This window comes from Lissotriton vulgaris, chromosome 8 (genome assembly GCF_964263255.1).
Source record: "Lissotriton vulgaris chromosome 8, aLisVul1.2, whole genome shotgun sequence".
NCBI lineage: Eukaryota > Metazoa > Chordata > Amphibia > Caudata > Salamandridae > Lissotriton > Lissotriton vulgaris.
In genome coordinates this window covers 1,442,083,515-1,442,108,254 of record NC_141696.1, presented here as the reverse complement: position 1 = coordinate 1,442,108,254, position 24,740 = coordinate 1,442,083,515, and positions in this window count along the sequence as shown.

The window sequence follows — 24,740 nt, the reverse complement described above, 5'->3', positions numbered from 1 at the left end:
CAAAGCTACTTACATCGATTCAGAAGTCAAGAACAGAGGTTCGAAAATCACTCCGCTACCAGCATGAATGGAATCGCAAATCGTGAAGCAATAAAGCTACAAGGTGCTAACCTCTGTTATAAACCCTGGGACCCGGAAGTGGAAAATGCCGAGGGCTGTGTTTGACAACTGGTGTCCTATTGCAAGCGTCGGCCATCTTTGAATGAAGTGGATGTTAGATCGAATACATACAGTCTGTCTCTGTTATTTACTAATAATGGAATCTGTTGGTCTAAGTTATATACACAAGAATCATATAGATTAAATGTGGAATTTACAACATTTAAACATCTATATATGGCAGTACTTAGAACAATTGGTGTTGTACATATCTAATAAAGTTATATTTTTATAACAACATGAGTACATGACAAACAGAGCCTATTTCACAAAGTAAATCCGAGGTTTTAAAATTAACAATGGTCCAAAACAGTGAAAAAATGTTATTAACATAAAGATATATTCTCTAGGATCACATCTAGTAAGTTAGTATATCTCCTATCTTAAAACGATCAAGGAAAAGGAGAAAAAAATGACAATTTTAGATTTCAGCAGAAGGACTGACATCTAGAATTTAGGTTAAGCAGGCTAAAGTTTGCCATTCAGAGCTAGAGTTAAGGCCATGTTTAACTGAGTCTGATACACAGATCCAACGTTGTTCTCTCAGTGTAAGGATGCGATCAACATTGGTTTGTCGGATTGAAGGTTTTATTACTTCAACCACCCACCAGATGAAGTCTTTTGCAGTATGTTTAGCACGTATGAAATGTTCTACAAGTGGAGCATTCTCCACATAACATCGAACCCTGGACTGGTGTTGAAGAATGCGTTGTTTAATTTTTTGGGTAGTCTTCCCAAAATATCATAGACCACAGGGGCATTCTATGCAATATACAACATTTGTTGTGTTGCAATTTGAAAAACTTTTCAAAGTGATGGTTTTACCATTCAGTATGAAATCTTTGCAGGTCTTTGAAGTTTGGCATGCTATGCATCCATTACATTTGTAGGGGCCAATTAGGGGACTTAGTTGGTGCATATTATCTACTCTATCTGTATCTTTTTCAGTGTATGCATGCACTGAACGGTCTTTCAAATTGCAGCCCCGTTTAAATGCAAACATAGGTTTGTCACATAATTCTGGTAAACTTGACAAAAGTGACCACTGTTTGTTTATCAATTTCTTAAGTTGGTCGGATGCTGTGCCAAACGTAGTGACACAAACCAATTTGGTCTTAGTCGTTTTAATTTTAGTTTCTAATAGAGCCTCCCTGTCATTGTACCAAGCTTGTTTTAATGAGCGTTTAAGTAGTATGTTAGGGTAGCCTGGGACCACTTCCGGGTCCCAGGGTTTATAACAGAGGTTAGCACCTTGTAGCTTTATTGCTTCACGATTTGCGATTCCATTCGTGCTGGTAGTGGAGTGATTTTCGAACCTCTGTTCTTGACTTCTGAATCGATGTAAGTAGCTTTACTTGTGTAGATTACTCATATCTACTGCCGGATAACATGTTGAGTCTTCAAAACTAGATCTGTTTCGTAATGTGCTTTAAAATAGATGCAGCCTACACACGTTTCCGTCTATTTGCACACAGAGGTTCATTTTAAATGCTGAACGCACTGTCGTAAGGTTAATCTTTGAGATTTAAATGCCGATACCTTCAGTACCTTAACTAGTCACCTAGTTATTCATGTCGCTACTTGTGTGTGCCTTAACCAGCGCATGACTAAGACGCTCCGTTAGCTTAAATATCTATATGGTCTCCCATGTCGGAATGCGCGAAATTTAACGAGCTTTAAATGACCGTGACCATGCAGCTACTTTGTTACTTTACTTGTGTAGATTATTCATATCTAATGCCGGATAACATGTCGAGTTTTTAAAACTGGACCTGTTCCGTAATGTGCTTTAAAATAGATGAAGCCTATACATGTTCCCGTTCTTATTTGCACATTGAGGCTCATTTTAAATGCTGAATGCACTAGCGTAAAGACAATTGTTGAGATTTAAATGCCAATATCCTTAGTGCCTTAACTAGTCATCAAGTTATTCATGCCGCTACGTGTGTGTGCCTTAACCGGCGCACTGACAGCTTAAATATCTATATGTTCTTTTATGACAGAATGCGTGAAATGTAACTATCTTTGAATGACCGTGAGCGATATCCTTATAACTAGATAGCACATATCGCCTTTACTAAGGATGTTTGGCCCAATTAAATGCATGACAATCTTAATGCATCCTTTTATATCGGGCAACTACATATATTATATGCCCAACCACATTCTAATTCTAGGTTGCATTATTATTGTGAGATTTAGACACAACTGTGTAATAGAAATTAAGACACCTGCTGTCTCATTTTTTCAGGCTTGGTTACTTGACTATGTTTAACATTGAAACTGAATAAAATTTAGGACCGCTGATCGCCTAAGTACTTTGGCACATTACAACTAATTCAGGTATGTCTAAATGGGATTACAACTGTATATACACTAACCGCCCATCCATCGAGGAGCATCCATACATGAGGATACTTATTCATTTCATTTTAGGTGACCTTTTCTGTTTCAAAATGCATTATCCGGGCACGGATCCATTGTGAAGATACAAGCCTTGGCTGTATATAACACTTAACTCAGGTATGAATTGCAGTAGCCATTATGGGAGCCTTCAATTAGAGCTCCCCTTTTGAATTCCTCAGATTGATATATTATATATATATATATATATCCCTCCAGATTACTGCCTGAACTATCCCAGGTTGAAATATCACATAAATCTGAAGATCCACTAAATAACCTGTGTTGATCCAAGTGAGTTTAATGCCATCTTTTACTTAGTTACCCAATAGGTGTATTATTTTGTAAAATACATTCATAATGAATTTACTGATACTAGAAGTACGGTATTTTATAATGAATTCTCTGAAATTGTATTGTTTTAATTTAGTTGTCCATCAATAGGATGTGACGCACACAACAGTTTGTTTAGGTTTAAGTAAATAGCTAGTTGATGTTTCTGTTTTTGTTACCACATCAACTAATTGTATATAATTTTTTGTACAGGGGGTTACATTTTGAAAAGTTTAGTCCTGATGATGGTCTTGTTGATGACAACCGATGAGACCGAAACGTCGACATAAGTATCATCTCCTCAGCTATACATACTACAGGACACCACGATACATTTTTGACTTGGGTTTCCTCATTTATCCAATGGAGTTGATCCTGCTGTTATGAATTGTTAACCAAATATGTATATGTTGCTTTTCATGACTGCTCATGTATAGTTGTGCTTATTTTTTATCCCCATTGATCTATTCGTGTGATTTATATCAATATAAACAATCTTTTTAAACATAACCTTTTTCTGCTGTGTGCTTTCTACTGTTCTACAATGATTGTATCATTTTTTGAAAAATCGTTTGATTAATTTGATGAGTAATCTTTAGGATACATTGGCTTCTTATAGCCTTGACAGAAAAATATTACATGGGATTCCATCTCCGCTGCATTGCTACAGGCAACCCAAATTGTCCCCCCCCCCATTTATTTGTGAATGCATGCAACGGGAGTACTCCTTGCATGAACTGAAGTTATTACTTCTTTGCAAGGGCCGTTTGGATATCATCCAGGACAGGCTCAAGTCTGTACGATCTTCCATTTTTAAAAATACTTAATCGGTGGGCCAGACATAGAGATCCACTGAAGGCGGGCAAGTTTATACTCCCTGTAGTTCCTACCAAATCCCTCCTATATATTTTGGGACAGGTTTCTTCTGCAGTGTGCCACTGATTGCCCCTTCCCATGGCCACAAATGTGTCCCTAATGAAAGCCAACCTCGGTAGTTTACTCGCACTCCATAAACTCAACACCTCGCTCAATTCTTCCCAATATACAGCCAGTTCTGGGGTGCCCTGCAGATGTTGCCAAATTAAGAGGAGTCAAAGGGCAGCTTCGTCTGCAATTGTTCCAACCCCAAGGCCCAAGCAAGACGGTGTAAGGGGGGAGCTAGGGGGAAGGCCAAATAGCTGTCAGGCAAAAAAGTTCTCAATTTTTTCTATAGTACCAGATGGACGGTGGCCCCAGATTTAAGCCCCATATAGGGCAGCACCCTAGCTTGTGCTTTGTATATTTCCACCACCTGGCCAACAGATTTATGGATGCAATTCCTGAATACCTTTGTCAGGCCCCCGTTGTCTGGGCCAACTTTAGGCTAGCTTTCTTGATTTGAGCACCCCAGTCAATTTTTTCAGCAAGCGTAATTCCAAGGTATTAAAAAACAGACAAGAGGTCTGCCTTCTTGGTGAGGATTTAGCCAAGTGCTATTACCTGCATTAAGCACCATGTATTTGGTTTTGGTTTCTCCAGCCCCCTATTCTTTCAAAAAACATAAAACTTGTCAAGGGCCCTTTGAATGCCCATAGCTGTTTTTGAAAGCAAGAGAGTGTCATCTACGAACATCATAGCAGGTACTTTGCAGCTCACCAACTTTGGGGCATCTATGTCCTTTCCTGCATTCAAAGCCTCCACTAGTCCATTTATAAAAAGACAGAAAAGGGTCGGGCCAGGAGACAGCCTTGACGTACACCTCTATCTGCAGGTTTGGGGACAGTAACTGCTCCATGTTTGTCAAACCTGATTTGGGCAAAATTGCCATCATGAAGTCATTTCAGCGGGTAGGCTGGAGCTACCTTATCCAATAGAATAGCCCACAGTTTGTCCCTCAGCACCAGGTCATCAGCAGATTTTAGGTCCACAAATACTAAATAGAGACTGCTAGCCTCTATACACACTGTTTTCCAGTGTAAAAAATGTAACCTAAAAATGTGATCTGTTGTGGCAATCTTCACTCTAAGCCCAGTTTGGAAAGGGCTACTTATATTTGTTTTAGTCATATTAGGAATAGTGGTTTTGAAGTGCTAAAAGAGGTATTTCTCATTTTCGATATCAATGCTGCGGTGCAAGTTGAGCCCAGCAGAAAGAACAGGCAGAGTGAAGATATCTAGCATCTTTATTTCTTTCTGTTCCACTCAACTTTGCCAGGGTCTGCTGCTGACTGGCATAGTATTCTTTCCATGGCTGGCACAGCGTTCAAGGAAGTGAGGACATTGGCATCTCTTTTGTTCCGGATTACCTGGTTAGAGCAAACTTGGCACTTATTTTTCTGCAGATGACATTAGAGGTTTCAATGGGGAAGTCAAATCCTGCTCCTCCTATGGCAGTCCATGTCACAGTCCATGTGTGTCTTACACTCCAGCCATCACTCCTATGCGGCTGGACTAGGCTAGAAAAAAGATTGCATGGAGAAGGAGAGTACCCCCAGGCAGCCAAAGATGAGCCTCATTCCAGGAATAAGCTATGGCCAGCATCTGAAACAAATGTTTGGAAACTATACCTTCTCTGCTAAACACGAATTTAGAAACCCACACTGCCAAATGGCTCGAGTCACCATGAGGGGCCTATTATAGCCCGAGCCGGAATTCAAATACGGATGCGGTTTTATAAATAAAACTTAATACCAAACACATCAACGACGACAAGCGTACAGGGACAAGCATCTTTGGAATTTGTCTGTGGGCTTCCAAATAATAACACACTCTGGATGTCTATTTAACAGGTGGCATTCTACAGACAGACATATTTAGGATCTACGGCATAAGTATTTGGGACAACTTAATAGGTTGATCTCTGGAACCCCAGCCTCTCAACAGGTCGAAGTCTCTTTGGGATAAATACAAGAAACAAAACTGTTAAGTGTCACACCGTAGTCGCGTCTTGCAAAATACATGTAGAAGCAGGATCGACAACAGTCATACGTACACAAAAAATAATTTTTTCTAGAAAGCCTTGAGGAAGTACCTGGATGTGACGAAACACGTGTCGGCTGTTCTCTCGCATCTTGTTCAAGACTGTATAGCTTTAAATCCTTTGTAAAAAAATATCCCCATTCACATGTTCTCTGTAGCAGGGGTTTTTACAGTCTTGACTGAAATTGTTATGTTTCAAGATATTTGCTTAAATTAAAGAAAAGGAAAGTATTTTGGACAAACTCATCTCTGTGGTTTGCCTGTGGCATATTTGGTGATACAATTTTGTGAAGTTAACGTACAAAGGTTCCACATGAGAAGGGATATAACTTTCAGAGTGCTGGGGTATTATTAGGTTATACAGTACTGCACAGTGACTGTTGGCAGCACCTGTGTATTTATGCACTCAAGGTAGTAGGGTACACCTTTTACCCTCAGTGGCACCATAACTAATTGTTCCATCGCTTAGAGTGACTAGGAAAGTTAAACATATTTATGATTGCCCGGTCTAATTACATACCTTTCTGAGGTGCGATCCGTTAGACACTACTACCGCTTTTTGTATTGCCTCTGTTCTACTAGACCACTCCCAGTTGGTGTACCTTCTCATGCTCAATATGGACATAAAGTGATGATGTTCTGGGACCTCTTTCACACGGTCATCAAGACCATGAGTATAGATTTGTTTCTGTGATGGTCATCTATACAACTGGAAGGGCCAGACCTCCACTTTTCTTTTCAAACCAGCAAAGGCTTTCCAGTCTTTTAAGACTCAGACGTTCTGTATACCTAGGAGCAGACACAGGAAGATAACGTCTCCACCCTCAACAAAGTTTATGACATCCCTGTGAGGTCCTCAAGGACCAACTGCCTTCTGAAGCACCCTCTCACGAGGACCACTACAAGCCACTGAGGGGAAAGTTTCCCTCTTTCTCCAGTATTGAATCTTTCATAGATTCACATGCTTGTATCTTTCTTGTCGTCATGGTGGAAATCTTGCAGTAGTTAGAAAAGAAGTACCATAGTAGTACATAGAAGCCATCCAAAAAGAGAGACAAACTTTGTCAGTCGTCAGCCTCCTTAAGTTGGTCCAAACTTTGCCCAATTACACCAGCCCTAGACCTCAGCTCCCCAGTCAGAGCCATCAGACCTCAGGCTTCTAGCCGCACGTTGGGTGTAAGGGAGTCTCCCTGAGCTCTGCCCAGTTTTCCAGTTGTGAACATTTGACCCTGTTGGAATTCGCCTCAAGGTACTGTTTTTCAACCTTCTTTTCCGTAAGATGTCTGAGGTTTCTAAGAAGAGGCTGTTCAGGCCCTGTAGGTCCTGTGGAAAGGCAAGGTTTTTTCTGAAGATCCACATAAGGATTGCCTTGATTGCCTTTATCCTCCGCTTAAGGCCAAAAACTGTAAATACTGCAGAACTTTTTCTGCAAAAACCTTAAAATATAGAGAGGCCAGGCTATTATTATGGCTTCAGAATAAGAAATCAAGTTCAGAATCTGGATCTGATATTGAAGATAGCCCTGGGCCTTCTTCGGCTGAGAGGAAGCATAAAAATGAGGGTCCTATCTCATTAAAGGCTGATTTGAAGAAATTAAAGGCAGAAATCCACCACGGCAAAAAAAATAGCAGTTAAGCCTAAAGAACCGGGCCTTAAGAAATCATCTGCTGCCTCTGCCTGTCACTCTTCTCAAACAGGTTTCGTTGACGAAGAAGACACCGTTGACAGACCTGTCATCGAGATTGTCATCTAAATCCCCGACTTCTGTGGTGACAACTGCTTTGTCGACTTTCGTGGGGACGGCATCGTCGATGAGAACAGTGACGACAATTTCTTCATCAATGGCATCAACAACGGCTTTAACAGCGACGACGTTGATGGTCTCTACGTCAGCGGTAGCATTTATGACTTCATCGACGAGAACATAGATGCCATCGACGAGGACGTTGACGGCCCCGTCGACGGGCGCACCATCAACAGTAGTCTTCAAATCACCCCCTCGACCAGTATTGCCGATAATCACTATCCGGCGTCTTCCGTTGTCGACGGTGTCGACGCAGGATCATAAACAAGATACTAAAGGTTTGCATCTGGTCCCAAAGTCACCAGGATTTTCTCCGTTACCCAAGGTCTCACCATTACTTCCTTCTCACCTTCTGGATACGGAGGAATCAAGTGATGACAGTCTTTTTGGTCGCCCCGCCTTTAGTCTTTAAACCCAGAAAACTTTGCTGTATAATCAGTTTGCTTCTGTAGAGGGGGAGGAGGTTTAAGCTATTCTGTCTTATAATATGACAGGGCTTTTATATACATGATTTATTGACAATCCTGATGCTGTTTCTGCTAGAAAGTTGTTTTTGGATTGTGACACGTATACTGCATTGCAGAGCACAATAGTTTAAATAACCATTTCAAACTTCCTTCGTGTCTCTTTCGTATCTTCTTATGAACGAACACGAGTGTGTGAGCAAATGGGACTGTCCTGTTGCTGCGATCCCTGAGAGGGTCAGGAGTGTTGTGTTCTGGGGTGTCAATTCATTTGTTCCTCTGGTTAGGAGTAGGAGGGCTTGTGAGGAACTATAGCTAGTTGGACTCTGGCTCATGGCTCTGAGGTGGAATGGATACTCAGTCCCTAACTGGTGATGTTCTATAGTCTCAAGCATAGTTCTGTTCCTGAGCAGAATCCTTGCAACACTAACCTGCGGACATCCTCCCCACACCCTCTAAATAAATCTGTGCACCACTTCCCTGGGGAAAAACTGTACCTCTTATTCCCCCCCTTCTCACAAGGCCTTACCCCAGCAACCTCAGAACTGCATCGCCCATATTTAATACTGTTCATTTTATTTTGCCATTTTGTACTGTTGCTATGTACTTTCTTTAATGTTACGCCTCCAGTAATCTCATACAATTTCTGCTGTGCTCAGTAAAGTGCTATGTATTTGTGTGTAACAAAACTACCTCAAAATTGTATCAGCAACTTTCTCTAATGTCCTTGTACACCTCCCCACATACTGTCACCATGTATCCATATTTACTTCAAATCTATCTTACATAGTTGCTTCTTATTCTATTTCTCATATACCTCATCACTTTCTGTCACTGCTTATCTGTATTTACACCAAATGTATCTCAAGTATTTGCTGCTTGTGCTAACTCGGTGAAGTGCTCTGATGTCCTCAGGACAAGTTTGCACTATAAAAAAACTCTATAATTAAAATAAAAAATAAAATAAAATCGTTTGTGTGTCTAGTTATCATAAATGTTTGTGGTTGGTAGTTTTCCGTAGTTGGTGGCCAAGCATATCTCCAAATACCATAGTTACCCCTGTCGCTGACCGCACCATGTAGTGCTTTAGGGCATTTTGTGTGGTGGTCTCTTGGCCCACCCACATCAGTGGGGTACCGTTTTTAGGTCTCGCGTAACGGCGCATAAGCGCGGTCTCGCAGAGACCTATAGTCAGGGACACAGCTTTCCAGGAGACAGCACCTGGCCGCGCGCTTTTCCCCTCCGAGAAGGCGATCGGAGCGGCCCACGCGCTCGCTGTGGACAGCTGCTGTCTCCTGGGAAGCTCCAACAACACACACGCATGCGCATACACAGAGACACACACACGAGCGCCCATGCACGAATGTACGCACGCACACATGGCCCCCCCATGCACGCACGCACACATGCCCCCCCTCCCTCCCCCCAAGGCCTACTTACCACCACTCCGGACTTCAGCCGCCACCGCGGGGCTCTCCCTCGGGCATGGGAGCCCCGAGTCACCAGCACTGCTTCTCTCGGTGGCACTCCGTGGGCGCGTGCGCGGGCTTCCGAAGACGGAAGTCCCGCCCCACGGAAGGTTTGGGTTTCGCTCACGTCTGAATCGCTGGGGGTGTGTGGTGAGAGCGAAGATAGAAGGGAGAAATGGTGTTTGTGGAAAACAATAAAGAAAGAAGGCAATGCCGAAAGAGAACCTGCGAGACAACTGAGACGAAGAGATGAAGTGCGGGGTGGTGGAAGAAGCACATGACTGTAAATGAATGAAGACCAGGCACGTTTCACAACTTCGGCGCGTGGCAGCGTGAGCTGCTTGCTCCTGAGCCAAAGTTGGAGTTTCTACTCTTTTTAATATACAAAATAAATGCCGTACAGGGATTTGATGTTGCCCATAGACGCGGTGGCAGTGTGTAGGCATGGTATTTTAATCCTCTGTTTAGAACTTTGCAAGCACAACCAGGCGAGACGGGCGTACGGGGCACGTGGCAGTGGTGTGGTGAGTGAGTGGCATCTCTGTGCTGGCAGATATCTGAGGTTTTCGGGACAAAGTGGTGGCGGTGGGCAGAGGAAATTCATCATAATCAGAGGGCACCGGTGCATTGTGGAGAACGACACCAGCGTTTATTTGCGGGTGCGAGGCTGGTACTGCCAAACTAATCACTCTAATCCGACCGGGCCCGGCTTGGGTGAGTGGTCTGGCACCGGAAGGATGGGAGAAAGGAAGAGGAGAGCATCGCTTAGGGGCCCCAGCAGATGGGACATCGGGCAGAGAGGGGGGCTGAGGGAGACGTGATGTTATGACGTAGGATCGGCTGCCGGCGGAGGAGGTGCCTCATCCCGTAAGTTTAGTTAATTTGTTTTTATTACTGTATTTATTTCACTACCCCGAACTCCTACCCCTCCCCCCCTCCGTGCGCGTTCCCCCGGAGTCATGCAGGCCGCGAGAGGGACCTGTAAATTTGAGACCACCTCATGCACTTACATGAATGGTGCGGTGGACTTTTTAAACTACTTTACTTTCTTTGGCCCTTACAATCAAGTGCTTGCTGCTGCCGCGATATGAGAGAGAGAGAGTGTGAGCGAGTATGAGAGCGAGAGAGAGAGGCAGCCTTCAAAACTGACCTCAAAGTTCTCCTTCAAAGACACTTCAAAACTTAATTCACGCCCTCTCTTTTACCTGAAGGAAGACCTTCCATTATATAAAATTCTTCTTTCCATGGCTATGGAAGTGCCTTCCCAGTCTGTTCTTGTGGTGTGAGAGTCTGCCATTTATTGCAGTATTATCCTTCTACCTATGTTTGGCACTCGTTTATAACATGCACACGTCACTTTTCTCTTGTATCACACCGTTTGCTACCTCTTACATTTTGTTTGCTTTCAATTCTTGCACAAGTGCCACCATTGCCACGTAATGTTTGTGTTTTTGTGTTTGAGTGTCCTCCATTTATTGACGCTTTTGTAACCTGCACACATGTCACTTTTTTCTCCTGTAATGCACCGTTTGCCCACTTGTAATGTTCTCATGTATCAGTTATGTTCCTAATGTGAAGCGCTCTGACACCTTCGGTAAAGTCCGCGCTATATAAAAATACATAAATAATAAATAAATTGGGCTAAAGGGGCTTCACCCCTCCCCCCTCGTCTTCTGCAGCCTGGGCTAAGATGACCTCATGACACTTTCCTGACACGCATTAAAATAATTAAAGCATGGAAACCTTTCTTCCCCAGTTAAATTTCTATTTAGGCTGCATGTAGTATCAGATGCTTTAGCAAATTCCGAGAATGTGACTTTAATTACCTTTTCTGAGAGGCCCAGAACCAGCCCCCTCTGAAAGGTTTCAGCAACCCTCCCTGCCCCCCACCTCTTGTTTTGTTTGAGACGGGCTGCCACCGAGGTCAAGTGATATCCTTGCCTGAATGTGGGGATTTCACCTAAGCACTTTTGGTGTGTTGAATTTGTATTTAGTAGTTTTACCAGGCAAAGCCGCAGCTGCTTTGAGGGGAACATTGGCCCCAAACGGAGAACTATGCTTGAAGATAGGTGGTGCATGTAGTTTTGGGCACATGGGCCTCACATGTCAACGGTCGTTGGTGGGAAGATAGTAGATGTGTCCTAGAGGCTACATTTCCAGTTGTTGAACCAGAACGTCTGAGGTCAAATCCCGGCTTCCCCCCTCTTAAAATGTGTAATCTCGAGCATTTCGTTTTACATATCACGTTTTTTTCCGGTCAAAACTGTAAACAGTATAAAGTCTAATCTGAAACTTTATATGAAAATAGTGGACATTTACATGTCTGTTGTCAATGCCAACAAGAGGAGAATCTGTTTAAATGTAATATTAGTTTAAAAAAGGTAATGTTATTGGGAACGCCTTTTCTGACCGGTCACCACTTCTTCATAAGAGGTCTGTTTTATAGTTGGAAAAGACCTTCAGTCCATACGCTCAAATTCTGGCCTAGCTTTACAAAACTTCTTGTAAAATGAACCGAGACAAGTTGTGTTTCCTCCATTCCATTTTACAAAGGTGTTAAATGGATCACTTGTATGTTGCTTCACCAGTCCAAAAAAGTCCAGGTTTTAATAAAGACAATGAGGCAAATGTTCGGCTTTCTTAACTTCCTACTTTTGTTATAGCAGTCATTAGCACAAAAATACACACTTTGCAGCAAACCCTGGCTAACCTCAATAGTGGGCTGCAGAATAAAAAAGTAGACATTTCCAAATGAGTTGGGAGGGGTTTCTGTGACCTCAAATTTGCTTGAAAATGCACCGTTTGACCACTCTTTTTTTCCAACCATTTCTGGGGGGGGGGGGGATTGGGTAGGTTGTTCGATCTCGCTCGCTCTCCACAGTACGACAACTATTTACGCCTTACCACTTTCAAATGTCACCAGCCGCCACTGGTGGTGAGTACCCTTCATTTCACCAGGCACACACACACACCACCAACAGTCAGTGCACACTTTCACCAGGCACACCCCATCAGCCGTCAGTGCACGCTTTCACTAGGCATACACACCACCAGTCGTCAGTACACGCTTCCGCCAGGCACACACGCCACCAGCTGGCAGTGCACACTTCCACCAGGCACACACATCACCAGCCATCAGTGAACATTTTCTACAGGCACACATACCACCAGCCATCAGTGCACGCATCAATTGTTAACACATCCACAATTAACTATTGTAGCGATCGCAGTATGGCTCACTTTACTTTTAAACATGTCAGTGCAAGCTTTTCCACCATGCACACACACCACCAGCCATCAGTGCACACTTTCAACAGGCATACACACACCACCAGCGTTCAGTACACGCTTTCATCAGGCATACACACCACCGGCTGTCAGTAAACACTTTCGACAGGCACTGACACCATAAGTCATCAGTGCACGCTTTCACCGGGCACAAACACCACCAGCCGCCAGTGCACCCTTTAACCAGGCACACACCAACAGCCGTCAGTGCACACTTTCACCAGGCACAGACACCATAAGTTGTTCGTGCACGCTTTCACCGGGCACAAACACCACCATCCGTCAGTGCACGCTTTCACCGGGCACAAACACCACCAGCCAATACAGAGTTTGCAAAAAAAATCATGCAACACATTGTCATATACAATGCCAATAACTCAAACTTGAATGCTGTGAGACCTATTGCATTGCAAATGCTTGTTATGTTATGTTATGTTAAAGGAACTTCTAAAGTGCACTTACACCAGACTGTTTCAAGGTGCTGGAGTCAAAGGGATACTACCACTTGAGTGGCTCAATTGAATGCCTGACGGAAGAGCCAGGTCTTTAGAAGTTTCCTGTACTCAGCGTAGGAGGTCAGTGATATAATATTCGGAGGGAGAGAATTCCAGAATTGGAGGGCCAAGACCGCAAATCTTAGTCCCCCAAATGTCTTGCGTTTAAATGATGGGATGACTAGAAGATTCAGATGAAAAGACCTGAGATCCCGAGAAGGGACGTAACGTTGAACGCGAGAGGATACAAACACTGGGCTGTTGACATTAAGAGCTTTAAAGGTGATGCAGGCCAGTTGCGTTTGGCTACCGGGAGCCAGCGTGATCTTTTCATTAATAGTGTAACATGGTGCCATTTAGACTGATGGTAGATTAGTCTGCACCAGTTGCAATCATTTTAATTGATATGCTGGAATGCCAATGTAGCGTGAGTTGGCATAGTCAATGTGGGAGAGGACTAGGGCCAATACTACTTGGGTCAGGACTTCAGTAGCAAGGAACCTGCTGATCTACTTGATAGTTCCAAGCTGAAAGAAACAGGAAGATACCAATATCCCAATCCGTGCTTTCATAGATAGATCACTGTTGATGGTGATGCTTAGTCTTTTGATTGAGCTCGAGGGCAGTAGAGGGTTTCCCAATTCGGTTGGCCAGAAGTTGGAATTCCATGGCCCTCCGATTAGGATCAGCTCAGTTGTATCTGGGTTCAATTTCAGATGGTTACTATTCATAATGTCGCTTATAAATCGCATAGTGAATTGGAAACTGGAAACAGAAGTTGCCGACTGATCGATATCAAATATCAACTGCAGGTCGTTGGCTTAGTTGAAGATGCCAACCTTCCTTTTTTCATGGGAGCAAATAAGGGGCAGTAAGTACAGGTTAAAAAGAAGCGGTGAGAGGGAAGAGCCCTGCGGCACCCCACAGGTCAGTTTGGCCTTGAGGGAGGAAAGGTGGGCAAGGTGGGCAAGGTGAACAGCCTGAGAATGGTCTTTGTGAAAGGATAAGAGCCACTTAAGGGCCAGGCCCTGGAACTCTGTGTTACTGACATGGTCGGACAGGAGTTCATGGTCAACCGTGTTGAATGCTGCAGAGAGCTCAATGAGTACCTGGCCCTGGATAGTGCCCTGTCAGCCCTCTTCCTAAGTTTGTCTAGGACCATGAGGATGACGCCCTCTGTGGAATGAGCCGGTCGGAAGCCCGCCTGGTGGGGGTCAAGATAGTGAGAAAGTTTAATAAAGGTATTGAGGCAACTTACCACATGGGTTTCTAGAACCTTGGCTAAAAAGGGAATCAGGGAGATGGGGTGGTAGTTCGCGAGAGCTAAAGGGTCTGCCCCTGTTTCTTTAAGATGGGGTCAATTCCTGCTTTTTTAAATACATTGGGAATAATGCCCTGCTTATGGGAGTTATTCAGAAGTGCAAGAGGAGGATCCAGCCAAGTGAGAAAGACTTCCCTTAATATGTGCGGAGGGCAACAGTCAGTGGGGGAGCCAGATCCCACCTTCCTCAGAAGGTTGCAGAAGGCTTTCCTGGTAATGAGAGGAACCTGTTCCAGCGAGTGAGGGTTCCTAAACAAAGATGATTGGGCTACAGGAGGGGTGTTAGCAGGTATGCTAGACTTAATGGTACAAGTTTTTCAACAAAGTAGGTATTCAAGGAGTCACATAATGCTTGAGTGTGGATGGGGTTTACTGTGACTGTCTGACTTGGATAGTTCAGCCACAATAGCGAAGACTTCCTTTGATTTATTAGGGGAGCTCAAAATCTTGTTAGAGAAATAGGTGGGATGATGGGATGATTGTTAATGCGAGATGTGTGGGAACTCTGGGTGGTACAAAATGTGTGAATCTCCACAGGTCCTGGAACTTTCCTGCAGATATATCTGAGTAGAATGTGTATTGTTAGCCAAAGTTTGAGGTTTGCAAGGGCTCCTGTGTAAGAAAACCTGGTGAGAGCCAGGCAAGTTACTCCACCCTGAATTCTCTAAAAAGGGGTCTAGTTTGAAAAAATGTACATGTATGCTAGGTTTACATGGGGGCCGACTGACCTAGGGCCTGAAATACACAGCTACCTACATTGCAAGAAAGGGTCAATTTTCAGTAGAAAAATATGATGTTTCCATGTTGTGTTTTGAGCCCTTCCCTGTTACGGGCATTAGGTCTACCCACACAAGTGAGGTACCATTTTTATCAGAAGACTTGGGGGGAATGCTAAGTGGTAGGAATTTTGTGGCTCCCCACAAATTCCAGAACTTTCCATCACAGAAATGTGAGGAAAATGTGGGCTTTTTTACCAATGTTTGAGATTTTAAAAAGCTTTTGGGTAAGAAAAGCTGATGAAAGCCATGCAAGTCACCCCACTCTAGATTCCCCTAGGTGTCTCATTTTAAAATAAATTACAGATTTGCTAGGGTTCCATACTGAAGCCCAAAATCCACAGCTAATGACATTGCAAAAAAAGGAAAATCAAAGGGAATGATGGACAGAGTGTTTTACGTTGCAAGCACTCACCCCCAGTCAACTGATCTGTGTTTATCCATCATCATTCTTTAGCTGACCCCGCCACCCCAGTTCAGACATGGCCATATACAAATCACTCTGACCCTGTACCTCATGGGAACAGTCCAGCCCGAACTGCCAAGCCATGTCTTCCCTGGACCGGAAACAAGCATCCTGGGGCCGGTTTTTTGTTAATCAGCCGTCATCATCCAGGCTAGCTTGAATCGAGTGGCAAAGTGAGCAAGGGACCCATGCCTGGGCATACCCTGCCAACTTAGGGCGAACAAAGCAAAACCAAAGGGGATGATGGACGGAGTGTTAAACATTGCAAGCACTCACCCCCAGTCAACTGATCCGGGTTTAATCCATCATCATTCGTTAGCTCACTCCAGTTCAGACATGGCCATATGCAAATAACTCTGTCTGAACTGGGGTGGCGGAGGTGCAGCCTGGGTGCAGAACATGCAAAGTGCACATGACTATTTGGCCGGCCTCAGTAGGCCAGCCAGGCATTCATACGCGCTTGGAGTGGGCAAACCACTCCTCCTATGCCCTGCTGTGAGAGCAGAGTAGCCCTGCCCGCCCACCGCCAAAGCATCTGGAACAAATAAAATGATAGTAACATTAAGTTATTATCATTTTATTTTTCCTTTGTTGCACTCCTTAAAAACAGTAGGGCGATGCTCCTCCGCCTTAGCAGAGGAGCCACCACTGTATAGTTATTAATTCTTAGGTCATAAGGCTGCACTACAAAAATGTCAGGTTCTGCACAGGCTTTCAAATTTCCAGGATGCTGGAATGTAAACTGTTTTCAAATCGAATCACATGCTATAACAAATGTTTCGTAGAAAAAAAACAATTGTTCTAGAGATCCCATGTTAAAATCGTTGTTGCTCTTCATATTTGAGGTATTCCTCTATTCTAAGCTTATTTATGAGCAGATATTATGTTGGGGAATCTTTCTTGCTCCCTCTGTAACTCGATACTTGCTGTAGTTCAACCTGATGAAATGATCTGCGTTGTGAGGTAGGCAATGGAGTAACACGTTATCCTAGGTAATTAGGCTGCTCATTTTCAAAGAATGCAATGACCAAATAAAAGAACACTGTAAAGAAAAAATCGTTCAGCAATTGTACGGTGACTAAGTTTGTTAATGATTAGCTATGTACCTTCATGAGGATGTTATATTGCAGTCTCGGTAAAGGGCTGGCATGGAAACAAATGCCTATCTACAATATGTGGCTGATTAAACCATTAGATATCAAAAACAGAAAAGGGCAGTAAACTGGGCAATATTTATTTGTTCTTGCTTATTGTGAAGGGGTAACATGTATTTCTTCATGGGTTGAAACTATCCTTTACCATAGTTTAACAACTGAACTGTGTGCTCGTTGCTACAACAAAATGCATGTCGCATGTTTAGTAATGGTTCACTAAAATCTTGCAGTTTCAATGAGCCAAAGATTGGGGCAGTTTATCGATAGCATCATTCGCCAGTGACCACTGTGAAAATTTAACTGTGATATCCCTTGTTCAGAGCACATTTACTTCAAGTGTGCTACATCATGAATATAAATTATTGCAGATTTACCCCAACACATATTTAGTCAGCAATCTGTAATCTAAACCCTTCATTGTATTGTACAATCTCATCAGGGTTCTGAATGAATTCCCCATATTTGGGCATAGTACGCAGAGGGCCTCTAGGAGACGGTGTGATGGTCAGTTGGAGAGAATAGTTTTTATGTACTGCATCCCATCAAACTTTTTAGAGTCCTCTGAAATTAGCAGAGACCACAGATGCACTCTCATCATGGTGGCACAGTCTTAGCCTCTCAAAGACTTATCATTTGAGCGCTTTCATCTTTATCAGACGGCATACATCTTCAAGTATCCCGGTAGCTTCTCAAAGGTTTTCACCACAGCACAGTAGTGGGAGCAAGTGGCAGCCAATCTGTTATTAGCTCTTGCTAAAGTATACCCACTGATTAGCTCTTTTGCCTGATCAGCTGATCTATTGGGAAAATGGTCTAATGTATAGAGAGCCTATGGTCCCTTTGTCCGGAGCAACCTGTATGGTGGTGATCCCCCAGTGCTACGGGGCCCTCCTACTGGAGTTGGCTCATGGCATTCCCTTGGTAGGGCTTCTGGGGCAGGCCAAAACATTTGTGAGGTTGGTCGCCAACTTCTATTACCCCAGATGAGAGTGCAATCAGATGCATTCTGCAAATCCTGTGCCACTTGCCAGGTCAGTAGTGTTTGACCTGGCCCTTTCTGCAGGGTCATCCCCAAACATTTTGCCTTCTTCCTACCATTTTGTCTGAATTCATTTTTATTGGCCATAGGACTCTTTGCACGCTACCACTGCTAACCAGTGCTAAAGTGTTCTCCCTCTAAACATGGTAACATTGGCTTATACCCAATTGGCATATTTAATTTACTTGTAAGCACCTGGTAAAGAGGCACTACATGTGCCCAGAGCCTGTAAAGTAAATGCCACTAGTGGTCTGGCAGCACTGATTTTGCCACACACTTAAGTAGTCCTTTAAACGTGTCTCAGGTAAGCATGGGTGAAATTTGCGAATTCACGTTCCGCGAAATCGCAGATTTCCCCGCGAAATCACAAAAAAAATCAGCGAATTCGCGAATTTTCCTGTGAAATCTCGGATTTTTTTGCGATTTGCCCTGGAGTACTTTCTACTACCTTATCCAGTAAGTGCTCCCTCATTGGGTAAATGTATAGTGCTTTTACTACACTGCAGCTACGTAAAGGGCCAGAAGATGTGTCTCCAGTGACCATGTGTGCCTGTAACACTGGCACAGGCACACATGGTCACTGGAGACACATCTTCTGGCCCTTTACGCAGCTACAGTGTAGTAAAAGCCCTATGGGGCAGATTAACAAGCCACTTGCGCCTCTTTTGCACCGCAGTGCGTCACTTTTGTGACGCAGCGGCAGCGCAAAAGATGCGCCATGGTGCTGGGTATTAACAACGTGACGCATCTGAGAGATGCGTCACGTTGTAAATCCCTGCGCCATCAGGAGGCGTTCTGGCACAGGGGAGGGCATTCCTGCGCAGGAATGCCTCCTACAAGTGGCTGAGTGAAATCTTGACGCAGCATTGGGGAGATAGGGCCCCCCAGAGCAATGCTGGAGCTGCGTCGCGCTTTCGACGCAGCTCCAGCAATGCGCTGCTTTTACGGCACAGATGCGTGACGCATCTGTGCCGTTTTTGCCACATGGTGCGTCGCATTGTAAATGCGGCGAACCATGTGGGGGCCGAGCTGCGGCGCACAATAACTGGCGCATTCAGTTATTGTAAATTTGCCCCTATACATTTAGCCAACAAGGGAGCACTTACTGATTAGACAGTAGAAAGTACTCCAGTTGAGTAGAGGTATTGCACAAAACGGTGGCATCTTCGTGGACAAACACGCAGGGCGGGATTCATTCTGCCCCTGTTAGACTCATTGTTTCTGCCCTTCTGCCCTCTCTTAGACTTGTTTTTCCCTTGTTTTTTGCCCTTCTGCCCCCTGTTAGACTCGTTTTTTGTGTCCTTCTGCCCTCTGTTAGACTCATTTCCCCCTTGTTTTTCAGCCCTTCTGCCCTCTGTTAGACTCGTTTTTTGTGCCCTTCTGCCCTCTGTTATTTCCTTGTTTTTCTGCCCTTCTGCCCTCTGTTAGACTCGTTTTTGGGCCTTTCTGCCCCCTGTTAGACTCGTTTTTTGTGCCCTTCTACCCTCTGTTAGACTCGTTTTACCCTTGTTTTTCTGCCCTTCTGTCCTCTGTTAGACTGTTTTTTTGTGCCCTTCTGCCCTCTGTTAGACTCGTTTTTCCATAGTTTTTCTGCCCTTCTGCCCTTTGTTAGACTGCTTTTTGTGCCTTTCTGCCCTCTGCATCACCACATCATCACTCAGAGCTACCCCAGCATCACTCAGCACCACCACAGCATCACTCAGCACCACCACATTATCACTCAGCACCACCACAGCACCACTCAGCACCACCACATCATCACTCAGCACCACCACAGCACCACTCAGCACCACCACAGCTTCACTCAGCGCCACCACATTATTACTCAGCGCCACCACATTATTACTCAGCACCACCACAGCACCACTCAGCACCACTACAGCATCACTCAGCACCACCACAGCACCACTCAGCACCACCACAGCACCACTCAGCGCCACCACAGCATCACTCAGCACCACCACATTATCACTCAGCACCACAACAGCACCGCTCAGCACACCACAGCATCACTCAGCACCACCACAGCATCATTCAGCACCATGACAGCATCACTCAGCACCACCCCAGCATCACTCAGCACATCCCAGTATCACTCAGCACCACTACAGCACCACTCAGCATCACCACAGCACCACTCAGCACCACCACTGCACCACTCAGCGCCACACCAGCATCAATCTGCTCAACCATTCAACAACAACTGGTTCAAATATGTTCTCTCAATGTTTCAAGCTTTATTACAAATGTAACAAAAAGATGTTAATATTTCAATTCTGTTCTTGGATTTTCGTCACAATAAAATACACTGAACATTATCTTCACAAAAGTTATTTACAAAAGTTTAAGCTATTGCCATTATAAATTAAATTCACTTTTATTTAAGTATTAATTATTTAAAAAAATTAAAAGCCATATTAATTGGTAATATCAATACATCTAAGTCACGTAAATACAAAACATGTTGCATTACCAATGCTATAGGTGTCACATTTGCGAAAGTTATAACTATTGGCATTGTAAATGACAAAGCTATTAATTTAGCTATTTTCAAAACCAACACATAAATGAAAAAAATTGTCATTTACAAGACCAATAGCTCAAACTTTACTAATGCGAGACCTATTGCATTGCAAATGCTTGTTTTTATATCTGTCAGTGCTTCCTGTTGAGGTTTAATTTTCGTGACAGGCGCCTCATTGCCCACTTGTAACTATTCTCTGACCCTGCTTCAAGGGTCAGAGCAGGGTCAGAGAATAGTTGCAAGTAGCCAACGAGGCGCCAGGAAGCACTTACAGGCTTACAGCAGCAGGTGCCCAAGTTGAACTTAATATCTTTCTAACCCTTTTGTAAAAGGTTACAAAAAATTAGCTTTAACTTTTGCACCTGCTGCTGTAACCCTGTAAGTGCTTGGCTGAAAATTCGTCCTGCTGATTCGCGGATTTCACGAGCGGAACGAATTTTCAGCCCATGCTTATTCTCATGCATGCCATTGCACAGCCTGTGTGTGCAGTTTAAACTGCATTGTCGACTTGGCGAAAGAAACCTTTGCCAGGCATAAGCATTCCCTTTTTATGCATATAAATTAGCCCTAGGGTACACCTTAGACATCCCAGAGAGCACGTTTGCGGTGTATTTTGAAAGGTAGGCCATCTACTACGACAAGTACTTTTAAGTTTTACATGTTCTGGTAGTAAAAAAAAATCTTACATTTGGTTTTCACTAGTGTAAGGCCTATCTCTCTGACAGAATAGCATTGGAGGTGCCTTATTACATTTCGTACGTGCAATTTCTAAATGGGAAAAGATAACTGTCTCATGTTTGGTGTCTCTGGAATCACTATTCTAAATAATGGAATAGTCGGATTTTAAATTACACCTCTAAAAAATTCCATTTTTAGATAGTTTGTTATGAAGAACAAGGGAACCCAAATAAGGTTGGTCAGGGACCTTGGGTAATCAATTATTTCTAAAGACAGTGGTCCCTAGACAAGGATTAATAAAAGCAAACAATAAATATAGACCCAATCAGTACTATATATATTTTTTTGATAAACACATTTTTATTGATTTTACAAAGAAAGTACACCAGCATTGCATACCAAACCTGTAAGATTATTGAATTACAGAAGGGTTCTGTGCAGCCCATTGGGCAGGTACTGTTGAAACATAAGTGTACAACAAATGAACGAACCCCATGGGTATCACCCCACCTCCCCCAACCATTTCCCCCATACTCTACAATATTTCTTGGGGCACCCACGAGCCTCATACATAACTTTCTCCTGCGTGGTGCTCCAGTCCACCCCAAGCCGCCTTCGTCCAAGACTCGGGGTCTCTGGGCGTTACCACAAGGCTGCGATGTCTCTCTTAGCTACCGCCAACGCTGTAGTTAGGAATACCTTCTCGTTCCTGGACCCGTCAAACCCATTAGTAATGCCCAGGAGTGTGGGCTTCGGTTCGTGGGGAAGTTCTAGTTCGTTGTGCCAGTCCTCTTCCTCTAGGGGGGCGACCAAATCCTCCCACTGAGCCCGCAGTCAATCTAAGGAGGTGGGAATGTTGTTAATCAGTGTGCCATAATTAAGTGAAATGCCCCCCTCCCCAGGTCTCCAAACACTATTTAAGCTTCGGGTGGACTGTGGTCTGGGAGCCATGTACCCGTTGTAAGGTGGGAGCCGAGGGCGTGACGCAGTTGCAGATACCTGTAGAATTGTGAGTGGTGCAGTGAGAATCTCTTCTGGAGATCTCCACAGGAACGCATATGATCCCCCACCCATACATCTCCCAGCTGTGAAATGCCTATAAGGTCCCAAGCCCTGAAGCCCTGTAGTTCGCTTCAGTTGCAGTTCAGAGCCCAATCTGGTCTCCTTCCGTAAGCTTTTAAAAACTCTGCTCTTCAACAAATCTGCATAGTTCCTGGCTATCTTCTTGCTCGCGTTTGTACATAGCACTAGGACGCCTTAGGATCGCTATTGCGCTTAACAAATGGTCTTTTCATTTAATTTCTTTTCATTTCATTTTACTTCCTTGAGCCAGGTCCCATTCCACACGCAGTGCACTGAGTCAGTGTATGTGTCCATTTGGTGTGCTGCAGTGCTGCCCGCCAGGCCAGCAACACCGAACACGTCACCTCGGGAAGGCAAATGGGAATAGGTGCCCCGTACCTCATGGATAGAATCTTAGCGAGGCCTAGTTCTCCCAGCTCAAGCCTGTAGGCTGGGTCCGACCAGCCCCCGTTGAACTAGTCATGTATGGAGAGAAGTTGTGTCGCAAGATAATATAAATAGAGATGGGTCATTCCCAGGCGCCCGTCGAAAGAGGGGATCCTGCAAGTATCCAACGCTAGCCGGGATCTACCCTTCCCTCACAGGAACTTGGTGGCTATACAGTCTAATTCGCAAAACCAATTTTTAGGAAAGCACGAGGGAGTGTTCTGAAGGACATAGAGAAAGCTGGGGAGGACCATCATTTTAAAAAAGGCCACCCTTCCCATAGGGTTCAGGGGCAGTGACTGCCACTTCTGGAGGTCCGCCCTGGCACGTTTCACCAGAGGAGTAACATTGAGGGCCCAGCTCAGCTCGGGGAGCAGGGTCATCCAAATCCCCAAATATTTAAAAGATTGATGGTGCAGGGGTATGTCGACAAATGGAGAGGGACCAGAACCGATTTGTTAGGGTTTAACCGGAGGCTAGAAGCCTGTTCAAAGGAACGCAGAATGCGTAGACAGTGTGGGCCTGACTGAGCTGGGTCTGCCAAGTAGACAAGAACGTCGTCCGCATGTAGCGCGATTTTGTCTGGCTCGGTGTTATGCCACTCCCACCCCCGCACCCGCTCACACGACCGCACCAGGGACGCCAAGGGCTCCATCACCAAAGCAAAGAGCAGGGGGAAGAGTGGGCATCCCTGCCTTGTTTCCTTGCGAATAGGGAAAGGTTCTGAAAGGGTCCCATTTACAGGTACTCAAGCTCTTGGGAAGGCGTACAGAACCCTGACCATGGCTCGGAACTGGGGGTCAAGGCCCATCCTCTATAAAATGTCTCAGAGAAACCACCAATCCACAGAGTTAAAGGCCTTCTCTTTTTTTTGATAGATAGATGTCCTTTATTGTTTGATTAATTAAAATCTTACAATAAAACAAAATTCATTCCATAGTCCATTATATACATTTTAAATAGTGACAATTCTTAAAATTCAATACAACTCATCAAGTTATTATTATTAAAAGAACCGTTAAAATAAGGTGAAAAAAATGATAGTCAGTGAAAAAATTTTAGAGGAGGAAATTAAAATAATTATTAATTTTCTGTTTCCTGGAGTTCTAATTTTTTCCACACTTTCGTTAGAAATTTTACCAATGCAGAGTTCATAGATATATCATCAGAGGAGAGACATAAAATCAATGCCTGTCTACAGGTTCTTACACCTCTTTCATTAAATAATCTCTTTAGCACATTTCTCAGTTCAGAGCAAAGGCACAATAGGTGGATAATGTTCTCGAAGGCTTTCTCGAAGTCAGCAAGGAGAATCACTAGGTACGGGGTTAGGAGGTGATAGTGGGCCAGGGCAGATTGCAGCCTACAAAGACAATGCCGGGTTCCACGTGAAGGCATGAACCCGCATTGGTCGGGGTGAACCAGCATGGACAGGTAGGGTTTAAGTCGCTGGGAGAGTATTGCGGCATATTTATTTATTTATTTATTTATTGTTAAAATTTATTAAGCGCGAACGAATACCCGTAGGCGTCTCGGCGCTAAACCACCCACGATCTTCAAGGAGTGTTGATCTCAATGTTAATGAGTGAGATTGGGCGGTAGTCGGCACAACAGGACGAGGGCGGCTGGGATTTCGGCAGAACCACAATGGTGGCCATGTCCATCTCATGAGGGAAGGAGCCCTTCTCCACCGCCTCCCGAGACAGTCCCGCCAGGTGGGGCACAAGTGTCTCCCGGTAGTAAGCATAGTATTCCAGGGGGAGACCGTCTGGACCCGGTGTCTTGCCGGAAGAAATAAGAACGATCGCTTGCCCAATCTCCTCGAGGGTAATGGGGCGGTCAAGGTCAGCTTGAGTGATGGGATCTATGCACGGGAGGCTGCCACTACCATCCGCCAGCAAA